At 41.1% G+C, this 16,226-nt stretch overlaps 1 long non-coding RNA gene across 8 annotated transcripts in view; it reads left to right on the top strand.

Moving 5' to 3' along the window:
- The first annotated feature begins 4,947 nt into the window (after positions 1-4,947).
- LOC310828089 overlaps positions 4,948-16,226 on the top strand; it is a 249,367-nt gene continuing 238,088 nt past the window's right edge. For 2 of the 8 annotated variants that reach the window (XR_014556633.1, XR_014556638.1), the window contains exons 1-2: positions 6,851-7,073; positions 8,044-8,136. This is a non-coding gene — a long non-coding RNA (uncharacterized lncRNA). The other 6 variants (XR_014556634.1, XR_014556635.1, XR_014556636.1 and 3 more) reach the window with 6 other exon arrangements.

Below are 16,226 nucleotides of genomic sequence, written 5' to 3'. Positions count from 1 at the left end.
TATTATTATTTAAAAACAGCCATAACTGTAAAATTAACTTATTTTGTAAAAGGAAATACACAACATGGAAAGAAAATTGTTAAAACTTGGATCACACAGCTGATTGATGCTGTTTGTTCCAACGTACAGGCTCAATGTGTTCTGTGAGAGAGATCTACGCAGAGAAATTTCTCATGCCAGTAAGTCTCCACAGTGAAAACAGGTATGTAAAGAAAATTTGTGGAGATTCAGTAAAGGAACAGGGAGCAGCTGGAAGATCAAAGGAACTGGAACGTAAACAAATCCCAAGCTACACACTCTGAACCTAGGAAAAATGCCCTGCTGCTGTCTTTGCTGAAGAGATAAAGTTAGTGTGGAATCCATGCAGAATCCATGCTGGATGATTGAAGACAAGCCAGTCTTGGGCGATTAAGAACACATCTGCACTTGTTGTTTTGTCAGAGAGTCAATTTGCCATGGTTTTGATGAATTGAAAGCACATCTGGTATCTCGAGATTAGGCACCATGCCTTTTGCACAGACCGTGAGTTTTCCTGACTTCTGCCTGTTTTCCTGACTTCTTGTCTATGCGAGATGGTTTTGAAGATATCCGGCAATATAGACCAAATGAAGATTTAAAGAAGGCTGTCTATTCCCTCCTCTTCTGACTCATTGACTCTCCTGATCTTGAAAACGAACTTGAAAATACGTAATTTGCTTTCATAGAGAATCCTGTTGGCATTTGTCTTAGAGTATAACATTCATCACTATTCTTGCTCGCTATAATCTGTCAGACTTCTAGATAATAAATTTCAGTTGCATTTAAGTAATATTTATTTGTAGTATTTTTTTTTACCCACCATTCACAACAAGATTCCAGGGCAGGTTACAGAATTACAAAACACACAAAACCGCTCCAAATGGAACAGAACAGCATACATTCAGCAAAAGTGACGGATTTTGCAAAGCAATGGGTGCCATTGCCCCACGCCTCATGCTTTGAGGGTTTATTTCAGTATTGGCAAACAAACTTTTAACTGGCAACAGAAAGCAAGGGGGGCATCATTCTGCCTCCAGCCCTTTCAGCATCTTTAAAAGATCTCATATTGGCCTTTTAATAATAAATCCTGACCATATCGGGATCTCCTTCACAGTGATATGTGGCTTCCTGCAAACACTTTATCACAAAATAATTTGCCCTAAAAATTCAAGAAAAAGTGTGCTGTTGAAATATGCAGCTTGGCAAAAATTTCCTTTATCCGCACTAAATTAAATGCAGAATGTCGGAACACTGGAGCGATCAAAGATTCCCTTGCCTTCCAAAGCAAGCTTATTTTCAGGTTTAACAGTTCTCTGGAACTTTTTAATTTAAAGCTGATATGATTGATACTAGAAGCTAAGGATTTACACAATAAAATATCACATATACTATTGCAGCTCCTTTATTTTATCCACAATGCAATGTATTGTGGAAACAAATCCCCTTCTCCATGTATAAGCCCCAGTCAGAAATGAAAAGTGCAGTCAGGTATGTATATTAATAAATATTTACTGGCAGCCAGGTCATAAGAGTGCTAAGTACAGGAAATAGCAACCAGATTTATCGCAGTTATAGTGGGGTGTCTGGTAGCATATAGCCAGGCTGGGGGTGAGGTTGGGGCTGTGTGGATGTACCAGCAAATGTGTCAGATTGCTTGGCGACACTCCTGTTGATGAACCCATGTGGCGCTAACCTTGCTGTTGCCTTGCCATATCCCAGGCCCATCCAAGTATTGGTGGCACCAGTGTCAGGGGGACAGCTCCAGCAAACCACACAGCATATGATTCATGCCCCACTGTTCTAGCACAAGTACTCCAACAGAAAGTGTGTGTGTGCTGATGCTCAGTTTCTACCCCTGTGCCCCACAGGACCAGCCCAAGGCATTTTGGTAGTTCCTTCTACAGTCCATGTAGAAAAGCAACCAGACTGTTGTTGAATTTTATTTCATAACTGGTAATGGGACAGCATCTTACATAGTTCCTGAGGGCAGCGGGCTAGCTTAGGTGGTCATGTGGCATGAACTGTACACATCCCCTACCTTGCCACATTTGCCGCCTGAGGCAGCTGCCTCATTCAGCTTAATAGTAGGGCCAACTATGGATGTTTCTGCTGCTTTGAGGTGTGTGTGTGTGTGCGCGTGAGAGAGAGAGAGAGTGTGAGTGTGAGAGGTGGCTGCAGAAATATACTCGCCCACTGTGGAAACAAGGGGCTTTCATTTTCCCTAGGGCAGAACACATCCTGCAGCAGATAACCTTTCACATGCTCACCCACTTTATCACATATGCTGGTGCAGTTTCTAAAGGCTCCAACTGCAGCAGAAATGGTATGTATGTGTATAGAGAGCTAATGTTCAGTCTCTGCCCCAGTGCTCTAAATGTTCCTGCTATCATTGTTTAAATTAGAGCTTCCTCTCTCTGGTTTTGTACCACTAGAGGGCCCTTATGTATCTGTGTTAGCTCAGATCATCTACCTCAGTGGTGTCCAAACTTTTTTCAAAGAGGGCCAGATTTGACGAAGTGAGCATGCGTGAGGGCTGGCCAAAGTTGTTGAGCTTTTTTTTAGGAGGCCCCCCCCCCCCCCCGTTAAGAAAAAGGGTCTTAGAAGGGCTGCACGTGATAGAGGGCTGCCTCTAAGTCCAAGTGGCTTGAGATGCTGCCGACCTCAACCGTGTCCACTAGAGCGACTATAAACACACTCAGGGAACTATTCGAGACACACAGCTTGACAGACAGGCGCAGGCCGGAGGCCTGGGCAGGCCGGGTCATCCTCTTATATACAGTGGTACCTCAGGTTAAGAACTTAATTCGTTCTGGAGGTCTGTTCTTAATCTGAAACTGTTCTTAACCTGAAGCACCACTTTAGCTAATGGGGCCTCCTGCCGCTGCACGATTTCTGTTCTCATCCTGAAGCAAAGTTCTTAACCCAAGGTACTATTTCTGGGTTAGCAGAGTCTGAAACCTGAAGCATATGTGTTATGTATTGTAACCTGAAGCGTATGTAACCCGCTGTACCTGCTGGGATTGACAAGGCATCTCACAACTCTCACCTGAATCTCATAGCTCTCCTGTAGCTGCCAAACCAATTAACCAGCTAGAAGGATTACTGTTATAGCACCAGTTTTCCTATAACTTGATATTGCTGGATAGTTTTGATTCACTGCAAAAGCATTTTTAGTTTGCTTTCTGTTGCCACCCTAGATCTTTTCTTTATTAGTGCCACTTTGTTTTGTATTGGGTTTAACACTTTTTATGTTACAAGGCACGTTCTAACCAATCATATAAGCATTGGTAAACAAACGTTCTAATGGTAAGTAAGCGCATGCACTTTCAACTTCCCAGCACCACCAGTAGCACATCCACCTTGTCTGCCTCCCTAGTGAAGCCTTGTAGTCAGACTTATTTGGATTTGGTGGGCAGGCACTCGGGGGCCGCAAGAGATTGCTTTTTCAAAATTGCCTGGGGGGCTGTTTGAAACCAGCCCGGGGGCCGCAAGTGGCCCCCAGGCCGGACTTTGGACATGCTTGATTTATGCAATTTCTATTGTGGGAACGATATGTGTGAAGGAAATAATCTTGCATGTAACGAAGCCTTGAGACACCTGTGATTTGAGGGCTGACACAGATTTAGGGAGAAAGCATATGTATGGTCACGGCACGCTGCTTCTTTGATGTTGGGAGTATCCAAACACACTTGCTGCAGTGGTGATCCTATTAGGACTTTCCCATTGTACCTTTTCTGAAAGTTTGACTCACGTCAAAGCCTATGCCAGGAAGTGAACTAGAAGCAGAACTGGAGGGAGGGCCATAGTTCAGAACTTTATGATGGAAAAGCATGAGGAAAAGCTGCAATCCTAGATACACATACTGTACTCTGGTTTAAGTCCCACTGAACCCAGTGGGATGTGTCTCCGAATAAACAGCATATAATGGTGCTGTGATATTATTCTAAATCTGGGGTGGATAACCTGCGGCTCTCCAGATGTTGCTGGACTCCAACTCCCATTTTCCCCCAGCCAGAATGGCCAATGATCAGGAATGATAGGAGCAGCAACATTGGGACGGCCACAGGTCTCCCTGCCCCACCCCGTTTTAAATTCTCATTCCTTTCATTTTGTCTATGGCACTGTGAGCATCACAACTGTGTTGTATTGGACAGTAAATAACTTGCCTTGAAATATCACTTCCATTTAAAGGCATTACCAGAATTCATAGATTACTAAAGAGGGTCTTACAAGGGTGTGCATTTGTGTGTGTGTGTGTGTGTGTGTGTGTGTGTGTGAGAGAGAGAGAGAGAGAGAGAGAGAGAGAGAGAGAGAGAGAGATGGTGTCATTGTTTAAATGTTAAAGACCCTACCAGGAATCATACTCAGAATAAAAGACAAAGAATGGTTTGTAGTTGAACTCGGTGACCTGACCTGAATCCCCAAGTCCCTTTGCTCATGGTACTTTGACATATTGTGTATTTTTCAACCCTCTTGTTCCTTCATAGTTGTGAGTGATTCATTTGATTCTCAGAGTAACAGTTTATTTGCAGATCTTTCCAGCTTACGTGTTCCATTAATAATTTAAATGTGCTGATTCCGTGAATTACTGCTTCTCCGAACATCTTGGTTGGTATTCAACTAATCCTATAACTTTGAGGGCACTATAGGGCAAACTCTGAAGATAAAATTGATTGTCATTTTTGTGTCAAGAAGCATTGAAACAAAATAATAATCCAATGTTTGGAGATGCAATAAACATGTCTTTCCATAGCTTATATGTTTGGTGCTAGCTGTAAAATTAAATAATTGCCTTCCCTGAAAGTTCACTCCAAAGAAAGGGTCCTAGGAACATTGAAAACATGAACATTATCATATGCTCTTCCCCTCTAAGCATTTTTTTCATCCTTGGGGGAAAGCTATAACTCATTGGTAGAACATCAACACCTTGGGAGTAAGGATTAACAAACTCTTTGTTCTCTCATTCCACCCTGTGAATCCTACCAGTAAGGAGGCCTAAGGTGGATGCTCCAAGCTTAGATTGCATGGCTTAAGCAAGCCATTTTTGTGTTTCTATATAAATAATTTAGAAACATTTACCATTTTGAAACCTAAGTTATACTGCCTGTCTTTTCTTGCAGCAATGTGGAAAAAGCACATGAATCTGTCCTTTGAAGAGCTTGTAAGTAAACCATTTTTAAGTTACCAAATATGCTCTTTTTCTATGCTAAGGGAAGTGTGGAACTTTAGAAGAAACTTAGAAGGGGGCATTGTATTTTAAAGGTCAAACAGCCTATAGTTCCATGCTCTGCTTTGCTGCATATTTTGTAATTTTAAATCTCTGCTGGGGTTTCCTCACCAAAGAACACTTGCTCCAAACCTGAATCTAGGAATCCAGGCTTCTCCTTTTTATTTTAACCACATATCAGTTTCCTTTTACCAAATTAAACCAACAGATAGGTTAGAAAAAAGAGAATGAGGCAAAGAAGGAGGGAGAGAAGGCAGCTGTATCAGGCAATGGCATGGTGAAAGGTGTTGCCCCAAAGAAAATAACACCCACCCTGAAGCTGTTTTTTGTCCTGACGGGAACCCCCCCCCCCATCAACAGCCTTGTGTCCCATTGAAAACAATAGATTGGGACTTAGTCATGTCTAGCTGACATGGATTTCTAAAGTAGTTACTTGGGCCTTTGCTAGATTTTCTGGATTGAGGTAATTTATTTCAGCTAGTTTAAAAACCATAACTATGCTTGGCTGTGACCCTGCCCAGGTCTATGAGGGCATAGGGCTTGAAGGGGAAGCAGGCGGTGTCAAGTAGCAAGTCCCGCAAACATTGTAGGGGTCCTTGGGCAACTCCAAGAGGCCCTGCTAAGGCAGGCTGACGAAAGATACAAGTAATTATTTAGGCAGACTAGGCCTGAAGTGTGCAAGGAGCTGACTGGCTGGTTAGGACCCTCACCTTAGATATCACATTTTCCTTTTTCTCTTTGTTCATATTGACTGAGGACTAGATTCTTTTCCATATGACCACCCATTCCCGTTTTCCTTTAATATTTCTTTTCAACTAAAAATTGTGTAATGGCTTTTTTGAGGAATATACACACACATCTTTCTTGATCCCCTGCCCCACGTTGACCAAAACATAAATGAATAGTCTTATTGTGTCTGATGTTATCTGTGTTACATATTGAAGACGGGAAAGGATGACTGGAGAAAAATTCAGGATAACTGATCAAGAATACAGAAGTATTGTTGGGGAAAATGAATCAGCCAGTGGTTGGTTCGCCTTGTGCTTGCTGTCATAGCATATTACAGAAAATAACATATTTAGGATGTAATCCTGCACCATAGTCCCCCAAACTCCCACCTCACCCAAACAGAGCACTTAAAAGGGTTTTTATTTTTCTGCCAGTTGTGGCAATGATGTCCTAGATGCTATATGATTTTTAAGTGCATTTTTACAGACACACCACAGACCACCCGGATGAAGCTCGCAAACCGGTTTGGGAACTCCTGCTATATACATTCTGTGGGGATTCAGCCCCACTGAATGAATGGGATTTACAGTGATACCTCGAGTTACATACACTTCAGGTTACAGACTCCGATAACCCAGAAATAGTACCTTGGGTTAAGAACTTTGCTTCAGGATGAGAACACATATCACGCAGCGGCGGTGCAGTGGCAGCGGGAGGCCCCCATTAGCTAAAGTGGTGCTTCAGGTTAAAAGCAGTTTCAGTTTAAGAACAGAACTCCGGAACAAATTAAGTACGTAAACAGAGGTACCACTGTACTTAAATCTAAGCAGACATAACTAAGATTACAAAGTTACTAAAAAAATAAATAAAATGTATTTATTGATGGATTCCATTCCAGCAGTAGGAGAGATGGAAAGCATGGCTTATTCTATCCAGAAGAAGCTCCACCAGGCCTCCTCTCCCTACAACTGTCACCTGGGAGCAGCCATTTTGTCACACTGTGTCAGTGGGAGAAATAGAAAGCAGGGCTCATCCTATCTTATTTTTGCTAAAACCCCAGCTCTATCAGGCACCGCTTACTCTTGAATCACACAAGTTGGTCATTATAAGAACAACTGTTTAACAATTGGAGCCTGAGTTTGATTCCACCCCCCTTTCCTCTCTGTCCCTTTTCCATTGTGTCGTGTTTTTTAGATTGTGGGCAGGCTGTTCTGGGAGCCTTTTTAGCTGAAGCCTGGGTTACAAATGCTTTAAATAAACAATATAAACAATACTTCAATAAGTTTAACACAGCGGAAGCAAAGAGGAAGTATAAACTACAGGCCATCTGAAGTTTAAAAGCTCTGCAAGTACTGTAGAATAATCCCTGGCTTTATTGAGGACAGACTGGTGGATTCATATGGCTGTTCCCTCATTTGAGGTACAGTGGTACCTCGGGTTACAGACGCTTCAGGTTACAGACTCCGCTAACCCAGAAATAGTACCTCGGGTTAAGAATTTTACCTCAGGATGAGAACTGAAATTGCATGCCAGCAGCACGGCAACAGTGGGAGGCCCCATTAGCTAAAGTGGTACCTCAGGTTAAGAGCAGTTTAAGGTTAAGAACAGACCTCCAGAACGAATTAAGTTCTTAACCTGAGGTATCACTGTACTGTATTTGATTCCCAAATCCTTCAGATATTTGCATGAAAATAAACCATGAAATGCTGTTCTGTGTTCAGAAGGCAAGTGGAGTTGGCCAGAGTAAATGCAGAGGAGCTGTAGCACTAGTGGCATATATTTACACATCTGGCTGAGTTTCTTTTCATTATTGACTTCTGGAAACAAATTCAGGGAACAGTTGCAGGCGTAACAAGCTAAACAATCCCTCACACTAGGAACATATGTCTTGCACTCGCAGCTGCCAAGCTATTAGTCATGCAAAATGAAAGGAAATAAAATTTCAGTTGTAATGGAGTTTCAAGCAATATCTGTGTGGTGGCCATATCATGAGAAGGGGTCATCAGTTTAAAAATTAGTCCTCATAACATAAGAGCTCAATATAACACAATGCATGTTCTTTTCTTTAGACTGCTCCAGGCCCATAAAAGTACACGAAGAAGCATGGAAGGTCTACAACATTTCTTGTGATAATAATTCAGTATGGCAGGCTTGGAATAAAGGTAAAAACAAAACCAGCCGAGTTATCCCTTACATAATGTTGATATGACTGGAACTATATAATAAACTACTCTGTACACGATTTAAAAATATTATCATAATCTTAGACTTTCTTCCCTCTTTTATTTAAGTTTTTGTAGATTCCTGAGGCCAAACACTTGTATTCCACAGGGCTATGGCCAGCTACATGGAGAGAATATAGCAGCATAATCTTGAATTCCCCATAAACATTCCACTGTTTTACTGGCATGACTAGCCTTGATGTGTTTAGTGTTATACTGATGGATTGAACCGCAACATCAGGTAATTGAAACCATTCCCAGCCTATCTGGAAAACTAAATGGCCGTGTTTTCTTCAGCTGAGTTAAACTATGATTCTGTGGCAGTGAATGAGCGTAGCAAACCCCATGTAACTTTATGATACTTTCGCAAAAAGCACTTTTTACAAACTTTACAGAATCTACAGCATGTGATTATGCCATCTCAAAAAACAAATGCCAAATCGAAGGAATCCCCAGCAGGAATAGTTTCCAGAGGGGAAGCTGTGTTAAGATTATTGCAACAAAAACAACAAAGCGACTTTGTGGGTTTTTAGTGTTTATAATAGAATTTTTATACAGAATAACATATAACAGTAAAAATCAATGGTGGGGTACCAGATAAAAAGCTGAGTTTGGTCAAATCATAGACAGAGTCAGAAATATGGACATCACTTCAGGTTGAATAACCACTCAAGACTAACTACTTTAAAGACTAACAAATTTATTATGCCGTATGCTTTTGTGGGCTGCAGTCCATGTCATCAGATGCAGGAAATGTTGTCCTGAGTTGCAGATACATGTTTGGGGGAGGAATTGTAAACAATGAGGTCAGAAGGAAAAGAAATACAGAAAGTATAGACCATGAAAATTACAGTATGTTATTAACAGTGGCCACTGAGGACGGGGGGAGTTGTTGATCACATAGACATCCTACCATTTGTAATCCAATCCACACATGTAGTGTGATTTTTATTTTTAATCTATCATTCTGATTCATTGTTGTTTGCTTGATAGTTTTTGCAGGGCAAAGTAAAGCAATCTCTGATCTTGAATCTAGTGTTTCTGTCCAGAAAACCTTATCAGTTGGGAAATCTGAGTGTTTAGAAGTTAGTTAATAGCAAGGAACAATGGGACCTGTTCCGTAAAGCTACAAATGGCCAGTTCTTCTGGGTCTATGTTCTTGCATGGAAATTGAACGTTCTCCTAATCTTCTTGCAGTGCAGATGATATAAGGGGCAGGTCTTCTCAATTTGCATTGAAAGGGGCTCCACATGGCGTCACACAGTATATATGTGGTATGTTGGTGCTTGCTGCATTAAATACACATGTATCCCCCCCAACCCTCCCACACACCCTTTTACTCTAGCACATTTTGAGAGAGAATTCAGAAGAAAGTTATATTTTATGTTGTTTAGGTAGAAATGTGGAACTGATACTCAGTAACCACTCTGGAATTTATAGGACTTATTGTTAAGGCTTTGAAACAGGAAAAAATGGTTTATGGAGAACGTATTTTGCTATATCATTTAATTAAAAGATCATAGCTAGCAATAATGCAGTCTATTAAAAACCTAGTATTATCATAATTACGCTTTTTGTGTGCATGTGCACGTTAACAAATCTATCAAAATACTATTTTAAATGACAAGAGGCAAAATTTCAAATATCTATCTGGCTAAATCTAGATTCCAGGTTTAAAATCAGATGAAGATGCAGGGGGAAAATCAGTTTTTCTTCTCATTTCATCCAGAAGGTGGCAACATATCATGACTTTTCTTCCATCGAAGGGAAGAGGATATATAACAAAATATAGAATCTCTCATGCTGAAATTAATACCAATACAGTAGTTCCATATGAATAATAGCTGATTTTAAAATATATTTCTTAAAATATATTTTCTTAAAATTATTTTCTTAAAATATATAATCTTTGAAAGTGTGTGATGGCAGTTACATGGTTACAAATATTAGTCCTTATCTCCTGTGGTCAAAATAAGGACTGTAATTTTAGTTTTATTTAGACCTAATCACCATAATCAGGGTGCACAATCTGCACATTCCTCCTTCGCTCCTTCCTTCCTACTTAGTGGCGAAACTAGTGACTGACTTAGTACAGTAGCAGCTTGGTTTGCAACCGTTTTGGATTACAACCACGTCAAACCCTGAAGTGTGTGTCCCTTTTATTGGATTACAACCCATTTTGGGGGGGATTACAACACATATTTTTTTGGGAGGCCCCATTGGTGAAAGTGCGCCTTGGGTTACAACCTGTTTCGGTTTACAACCGGACCTCCAGAACAGATTATGGTTGTAGACCAAGGTATCACTGTATTACAACTGAAGCGGCACTCATGTTTAGGAATCAAAGTATTGCTCCTCCCTTTTTCCCAGCAGAAAAATAAGCCACTCCATGGTTTGTTTCCTGGCTGGGAGGAAGGGAAGAACAAATCAGGAGTGCTTGGGTTGTGTGTACTAGCACAGAGGTTGTGCAATAGCCATTGTTAACAGCCAGTGTTTTGTCTGAATGTGCCCAGTGTCTGTCATAAATACATTGCTTTATGCTCATTGTTAATTCTGTTGAGTGGATTTTTACTGAACTGCATTCTAAAGCTAAAGGTAAAGGTAAAGGGACCCCTGACCATTAGGTCCAGTCATGACCAACTCTGGGGTTGTGGCATTCATCTCGCTTTACTGGCCGAGGGAGCTGGCGTACAGCTTCCAGATCATGTGGCCAGCATGACTAAGCCGCTTCTGGCGAACCAGAGCAGCGCACGGAAATGCCGTTTACCTTCCTGCTGGAGCGGTACCTATTTATCTACTTGCCCTTTGACGTGCTTTCGAACTGCTGGGTTGGCAGGAGCAGGGACCGAGCAACGGGAGCTCACCCCGTCGCAGGGATTTGAACCGCCAACCTTCTGATCGGCAAGTCCTAGGCTCTGTGGTTTAATCCACAGCACCACCCACGTCCCATTCTAAGGCTACCCATTGCTTAATAAGCCACATTCACAGATTTCTCATTCTCTGAACATGACATGCAAATGTCAGCTTGAGCTACAAACAGTGCCGGGTTAACTTATGTAAGTTAAAATTTATTGATATGACAAGTAGAATATTTATTTATTTATTTATTTATTTATTTATTTATTTATTTATTTTGTATACTCCGTAGATCTGAGGGCAGTTCACAAATACAAGATAAAAAACACAAAATACATAATAAAAAAAGAACAAAAACCAACAAATAACCACTGATTCTAAACAATGTTTTTATTGCAGTAGTATTGCAAATGTCGCTTAGTGTATATCTGTATGGCAGCTTCCCACAATATGCTAGAATCACTAGTAGTTAAAAAGAGAAATGGGTTTCCCTGCCTGGATAGGACAATAATATTTGTAAGTAAGTAAGTAAATAATCGATCATTGCAGTTCCATTTAGAGCAGACAAAATAAAGTACTTCTTCACACCGCATATAATTAAGCTATGGAGTTTTCTCCCACTAGATGTGTAGTAATGGCCCAAAAGAGGATGAGGCAAATTCAGGGAGAACAAGACTATCAGTGGCTACCCACCATGATGGCTAAGTTCTACCTCTATTGTCAGAGGCAATATGCCTCTGAATGCCAGTAGTTAGGGAATCACAAGTGGGAAGAATGCTGGCCATTATAGGAAAAGGATGTTGAACTAGATGGCTCTTTGACCTGATCCTGCAGGGCTCTATTTACATCTTTAGAAGGATATTTTTTACTAGATGGTATCAAATGTGGACATGCACAAAGTTGATTGAGAAAATTACTTCTTGTCTCTCTGTGTGCTTGCATCGGCACAGGTTTACAGCCTAATTTTGAACAGCTCACACAAACTCCATATTGTCAGTTAGGATTCATTGGTTTGCACAAATGAGAAAATTTTCTATTACTTGGAGCATATGAAAGGAGGATGCACATAAGAATGGGGCTTTTCTCTAGCCCTCTAAACCACAGTTTGGAGGATAAATAATTTGAAATCTGGCTGCAGCCCTATTTCCTATGATGTGGGCCTCCATAGCCACACGTTCATTCTAATTACAAGCTGCATAAAAGGTCAGTGAACTAGATGAAAACACTATTGAACTAATACTGAACTATTTCCCACCACCCCACCAGTTTTTTCTGAAGATTGTTTCCATGACTGGCAGTATATGGAGACAGAAGCTGGTTACCAGAAGTGTCAGGCTGTAAATTTATTGACTTGGTATTTTGCTTCACTGAGCACAGAGGACATCTGTGCAATCTTAATTTTTTTTTTCTAAGGGGTCCTCACAAGAAAGCTTCTCACACAAAGAAAAGCCAATCTGCAAACCATTCCTTGAAACCTGGCCTTTCCTGTCTTGTTACTGAGTGAAATCAATAGGCAGCTGTGGATTTGTTGACCTGGACACGATAGTGGAACAGTAATAAGAAATAAAAAAAAATGAACCCCCCCCCGATAATAGATCCCACCCCCACTCTAGATGCAGTAAGTAGGAAAACTATAAAGATTGGAGGACTCTACAGTCTTCTGTATAATGCTAGAGAATGTCATGTTGAGAAAGGGCATGGGCTCCCTACATCACCACTCCTTAATCGTCTCATATTTTCACACACACACACACACAGACAAATCATATTAATCAAATCTGCTTTCCGCTGTATGAAAAGGGCAGCTTGAATGGATCACAGCTTAGGAGGAAATTCAATACAAAAGAGAACCTTGGCTACATTAAGCCTAAAACTTTGAAAAAAAAATCCCTTATATTGCGTATGATCTTCAATAGCCATATCAATTATGTATCAAAGAGCTGTCAGTGTCTTCTGTGTGGGTGTTAGATAGCCAATGAGGGCACCATAGGAATCAATGATTAGTTAAGGACACTGCTTCTTCTAATTTGATTTTGTGCAACTGACTATGGAAAAAATAATACAAATAAAGGGCGGGTTAAATAAATTGTGTCATGGATGCTAACAAGTCCCATAAAAGCCCTTTTGACAACTCTGTGTAGTCAAAGGGATGGGATGTTGTATTTCTATGCCACTACCATGTACCCACTGTTTAATATTGCAACCTTTACTGTACCTTGTTAAAGAGAATAATAAGTAGAAAGCTGTGAAAATTCACTGAAAGTTGCATTCTAAACTCAGCTTTTCTCATCTTTCACAGCACTAAGAAGCATGCTTTCCTATAACAATGCAGTCACCAGAAAGTGATGCATAAAACACTCCTAAGAAATGATAGCTCACCTTTGAAATTCAACACACCCAGTCATTCCTACCTTCCTGTCTATAGAACATGATACCTTTTATTCCTACACCCTTTGTGTTCAGAGCTTATTGATGACACTAAGCATTAGAATGTTTATGAACGTTCCAAGACATCACAGCAGCTCTGTGGCAGAGGTGGAGCTCATTTCAGCAAATTAAAGCTACTGGCACATGGAGGACTGTGATGCGTGCCAGAGTGCACAGAAACACTGTTTACTTTCCCGCTGCAGCGGTACCTATTTATCTACTTTCATTGGTATGCTTTCGAACTGCTAGGTTGGGAGAAGCTGGGACACACTGTTGTGTGGATTTGAACCGCTGACCTTCACTTGGCAAGCCCAAGAAGCTCAGTGATTTATACCACTTCTACCTGCAGGATTTGTTTCAGAGGGTGGGACTGGGAGACTTTACCATAGCATCTTGGCTGCTTCTGTTGGCTGGAGATCTGCGTTGCAAAAGTTGGAGAAGTGTGAATTTTGAAGGATAGGTTAATTGGCTTCTTGTTTCAGAACATGCAAATTAGATAGGTTCGCCTTTAAATGTGAACCAAATCACATTTATTTCCCATTCCTACTTCATACATAGTACTGCGCTCAAAAAGCCATAAAATTCCACAGGTACTTGTCAGGTCTCTGGAGACTTTCCTTTGGGATTCAATGTGAGCATGAAATTGCAAGGTGTTGCAGCTGTTGTTCTATATGGAGATCTATATGGAATGCTGGTGAAAACTGTCAATGATATCTGCTGTGCCAAGCCAGGAGAAGTGTGTTTTACTTGGGAATGGAAGTGATCTGTTCAGTGCAGGATCACACTTCCAGGATTCTTTGTGTAACCGCTTTATATCTGGTCCACTTGACAAGATGTCGTCAGTGTATAAATATGTGTAAAAAGCACTCATATTTGAAGATGCCTCTACCAAATATTGAGTAGGATATTGAATTGCTTGCACTGGATCAAGGGCTCTGGGCAAGCAGTCTGTCTCCAACCATTCCATTTAGCCCTATAACTTAACTGATCTAGCACAGATTGTTTGACAGGTCTTGTTTTAAAGACATTCAAAGGCCAGTCACTCAAAAGAGCAGGCTTCTAAAAATTGCTACCAGGAATATGGGACATTCCTGAAGCCTCTTTGAAACACATCCACTTCTATCCAGTCTGCAAAGGAAATCTGCTAATAGTCAATGCATGGCATTAGGAATGGAATACAACCACGAAATTGCAGCCTTCAGACTGGAATGAAAGATGGGTTATGTCTGCTCCATTTCCTACTCTCAGATAATTATTGTCTTTATTGCAGCCCTTTACTGAAACGTCTGAAAGGGAAATTATCTGGATGGTTCTCGTGATGTCACTTTAGATTTGATTGTGCTCTTGTTTTATTTGTAAGGGCAGCTAAAGTTGCCACTGGCATCCTCTCTGTTTCCTAAGGGATTTGGTGCCTGCCATTAAAAATGGACACCGATTGACACTTACACAGAAGTAAGTTACTCTGAGCTCAGTGAGACTTTCAATATAGGATTGCAGCCTAGGTGTACTGTGTGTTAGAAGCATGATATCACTGAGAGTACAAAGTACAGGGAAATTCTAGGGAAGAGCAGATTACTAAGAGTTAGGGTTAGTCCAGGCAGGCTGGGTCGTCCTCTTATATACCTGCTGGGATTGACAAGGCATCTCATAAAATAAAAATCAGATAGGGGGGACTTGGGGAAGCTCACATAACAATGTTTAGAAAAAATAAGGATAAGACAAGAATTTGTTTGTATTGTTTGTTTTTCTGTTTGTGTTGTTTAGTTGTGTTATAAAATGAATAATAATAAAGAAATGGGGGGGGGGGAGGGATTGACAAGGCATCTGACCACCCTTACCTGAATCTCATAGCTCTCCTGTAGCTGCCAAACCAATTAACCAACTAGAACCTGGATACTCCAATGGAGAGCATTCCATGTCAAAAAGGAGGGCAAGTGGGCACTCTATCAAAATACAGGGCAGGAGTTACATAGAGCAGGGCATTTTCACTGGTGCTGTCCATTGTATGCCTCGCTCTTCCCAGACCTGCTTTCTTTTGGCCTGTATTTTGGAGCTTTATAATTTAGGAAGACTTTGGAAGAACTGGTTGACAAGTCTTATCAGTTGCTGAGGTATGAGCAGATTTTATTTGCTGCTATTCTGTGCTTCTGGTGCACCAGGGTTTACACCAGCATAATAGAGTTGGCCAGGATGCCAGAAGGGATACAATTTACGAGCTTTCTCCATTATCTGCACAGCAGGGGGTGTTCAGTCTAAAGTGCAAAGGCTGAGCTGAAGCATTCCCTGCTGGTCACCTGCTTTCAGCAATAGGGGTTGCTCTTTGGAAGTACCCAATTGGTTAGCTGTCAGATTCTAGAACTCCCTATTGGTGGCTCTTAGGTAATTCACAAAATACAGAGTCTAGTCATAAAACACAGTGTTCATTCATAAAGCAGTAACATAAATCTCCATTGCTACATATTGGGTGTATATTTCAGTGGTTGAACGTACAGGTGTATGGCCATGCTGTAGTGTTGTACTTATGTGACTGTGAATAAAAGGTGGCTGGGCTCATTGTGTCAGGGTTTGGGGAGGAAGAGGTGACAAAATTGATTTTCAATAAGTGCCCCCCTTTATTTCCATAACAAGTCCTTAAATCTGCACTCTGAATGGCAACACCAGGGACCTAGAAGGTGCAGGGCTTGTCAGTCCAACCCCTGCACAGTCTCATCAGGACTGACCTTAAGGCAATTGGATGTTTCTGGGCT

The sequence above is a fragment of the Podarcis gaigeae genome (genome assembly GCF_964106915.1).
Source record: "Podarcis gaigeae genome assembly, chromosome: 12".
Classification (NCBI taxonomy): Eukaryota; Metazoa; Chordata; class Lepidosauria; order Squamata; family Lacertidae; genus Podarcis; species Podarcis gaigeae.
This window is presented reverse-complemented; position numbering and strand designations above follow the sequence as displayed.